At 62.1% G+C, this 3186-nt stretch overlaps 1 pseudogene; it reads right to left on the reverse strand.

Moving 5' to 3' along the window:
- Positions 1 to 282: 282 nt before the first annotated feature.
- On the reverse strand, positions 283 to 2832 carry LOC105807220 (annotated as a pseudogene).
- Between the last annotated feature and the right edge of the window lie 354 nt (positions 2833 to 3186).

The following is a 3186-nucleotide window of genomic DNA, read 5'->3' on the forward strand; positions in this document are numbered from 1 at the left end:
AGCTGGACAAGGGGAACCTGGACGTGGGATAAACACAGTGATCACAGCTGTCCCGATATGGCTGGTCCCTGTCCCCACACACTCCAGGGCCACGTGCTTCCCTCCTCTTCCATGTTATCCGCAGGAAACTCCAGGAGGAGGCGGCCTGTGGTGGGAACGTGGTAAGAGCACAGGCCTCGAGGGACCCAGAGGATGCCACACTCCCGAGACAGTCCCCGAGGAGCCACAAGAGGAGCTGCAAAGCACACAGAGGATGCCCATGTGTGCTCAGACCCGTCTCGGTCACAAGGGGGCCTCCCAGGGGGCTGCACAGGCAGCGACCCCCAGTCCGGGCCTCTGGGGTCTTTTCCTTGTTGTCCTCATGACGGCTGGACAATCTGGGGCGAGGGACGCAGACAGGAAGGGCCTAGAGCTGTCACCTCTCCTTGGCCTTCTCTCGGGGTTCTAACCCTCCCCCAGGTCACAGACGTTGGCACTACTTGTCCCTCTGAGGCCGTGACAACCTAGGCCCTCACCATCAGCACATGACGCCCAGCACACCCCCTGGACATGCCCCAAGGGGGTGACCCAGAGAGACAGAGACCTGGGGCTGGGGACAAAGCAGGCACCATGGGCCTCTCTGCTGCCCACTCCCCACCCTGCAGCCAGAAGAAGCCACAGCTGCACACTGAAGGGCCTTGGCCGGCCCTGGCTTGGGGAGGACTAAGGGGTGTAGATGGAGACATGGCTCCTACTCCCCTCCCACATTTCCTGACTGCCATCTCCTGCTCCAGAAGGCTTGTCACGTACGCTCCTGTCTGTGCAGTGGGAGGTAGGAGGGGACCCTCCTGCCTGGACAGGGGCCCTCCCATCTCCAGCCCCTGCCCCCTTTCTCGCCTGGACTCCCTGCAGCTGATGTCCTGGTTGTCTTGTACCAAAGGACACAGAGAATAGCACTGATGACAGCAGCAGCAGCAGCAGCATACGGAAGGGCTGGCCATCGACACCGAGCACCAAGGCCTTCCCTGGGAAAAGGGCCTCATCACACACTGGACACCCAGAGCCTCAGCCTCCTCTGCTCCCCTCACCCTGGCCTGACCCCCCCCCCCAGGCACAACCCTGCACGGTCGCCCCAGGCTCACCAGAGGGCACAGCGTGAGTGCTGTGATTCCCGCTGTGTCCCACGTAGCAGGGAACCTCTGCTCCTCTTCTTGGGGACCCTGGTGGCCATCCAGGTCTGGTAGGTCCCATTCCCATAGGGCAGGACACCCCCAGACTGCTGGGTGTCCTGGCTCAAAGGTGCCCCATCCTAATGCCAGGCCAGAGAGACATTCTGGGCACAGAAGCCAGAAGCCAAGCCCATCAGGGTGATGTTCCCTCCAAGGCCTGGCTGCAGGTGACATTCACCCTGGGGGTCACTGGGGAAGGAAGGGCACAGCCAGTGAGGCCCAGGACCAAGCCCTGCTTCCCTCCAAGAGACACACAGGGAGCAGGGCGGGTCCTCCCACTGTCCGACCCTGGCTGAAGCCCTCACTGACCCAGGCCTTCTGCAGTCTGTCCTCACCCTGGGGCCCGACTCCTCGAGACTCGCAGGAGGATGGGGCTCGGGGTGGTGCCTCACACACTCAGCCCCCATGCTGATGCTGGGGAGGGGGTGTCAGGGTGGGCTCCCGGGGCATGGGCCAGGAGGGGACTCTCTGTGCCAGGCAGACGGGGAGGCAGATGGGGCAGCCCCGGCTCTGAGGGCCTCCCCTCCTGCCTAACACCCACCTCCCAGGTGCGGGTGTCTAGGGGAGGGCCCACAGCCTTCCCGGATCACAACACCAACACCAGACACTTCAGTCCCCAGCCCACCTCCTTTAGCCAGTGGCTCCAACAGGAGAGGAAAATCAGAATACAATATGCCAACAGAACGTGCAGCCACAGTACGGGGAGGGTCCCTGGACAGAGTTGGGGAGCGACTCCAGCAGACCTGGGGAGAGGAGAGGCCCTGCCCAGGGTCAGCACCTGCTCTCCTGAAGCCCCCCCTCCAGCTGCCAGATGTTGCCGTAGTGTCTGCACGCAGTCTGCCAGCACAGGCCAGAGTGTGTCATAGCTTGAGTGGCATCTTCCTCCCAGACCTTATGGATTTTCATAGCCAAGGTCTGAGCTCTTGAGGACTGGGGCACTGCCCACGCCCGAGTCTTCAGGTTTTGGGAGTGTACGCGCTCCCCACCGTAGTAGAAACGCCTGAAGCCGCTGGTGCTGTTGTCTTCGTGGATTCACATGCCCTCACCCCTGCAGCGAATGCCAGGCTGCCCCAGCCCGCCAGCAGTGACGCCTCCATTCGCCTCCCTGCCCCAGGGAGAAACTCGGCCAGAGGGACCATCTCTGGCCCTCCTCCTGTCCCCCTGTGCTGGCTAAGGACCAGCTCCCTCCGTGCTGAGCTGCACTGACCCTGTCCTCACCCCCACCCCAGCCAGAGTCAGTAGGAAGAGACAGGTCCCTGCTCTCTGCCCCAACTTTCCTGGAAACAGCCCCACTCCTGCCCCCTCCCACTCTCAGCTCCTTTCTGGCCCTTGACATGCGCCAGGGTCATCCTGAGACCCTTCCCGTTCCCTGCCAAGTCCTGGGTCTCTGTGTCCCAGGTGTCATCTCCCAGGACTGCCTGTTCCCCTGCCCCCAGGGCCCTGCCCTGCCTTTCTGCCTGTCACAGAGCAGGAAGAGCTCTGTGACATCTTCCAGATGTCCCTTGGCGAGAAACCCCGATGGCACAGATTTGTCCTGGGACACCACCGTGATGTTGTAATGAAGACTGTGGGGTCCTGGGGAAGAGGAAACCACAGATGAAACTTCTTCCTGGAAAAGCTTCATGTCAGTGTTTGTCAGACAGGTTCTGCTGTCCTGACCTTCCTGAGGACGCAGAAAATGCACCCGGGCAAAGGGACAAGGACGAGGATTTCAGTGCAAGGAAAACTGGAAAGGTGGAAGGATGGGGAGGGGACTGAGGAAGGGAAGAGGGAGAATGGGGACAGCAAACCTGTAGGCCAGCTGCCAGGGTGGGGCGGCCATAGTATGCCTGAGGACATGGCAGGAGGTCAGGGACAGGCTACCCTGCAGGGGGCAGGGAGGATCAGGTGGCCAGTGGTGGGAGGAAGGTCTTGCCAGAGGGCAGGAGGGGATGTGCAGGGACCCGGCTCAGAGGGACCCATGGCCTGAGCGGCTGTG

This window comes from Propithecus coquereli, unplaced genomic scaffold (genome assembly GCF_000956105.1).
Source record: "Propithecus coquereli isolate 6110/MARCELLA unplaced genomic scaffold, Pcoq_1.0 Scaffold1543, whole genome shotgun sequence".
NCBI lineage: Eukaryota > Metazoa > Chordata > Mammalia > Primates > Indriidae > Propithecus > Propithecus coquereli.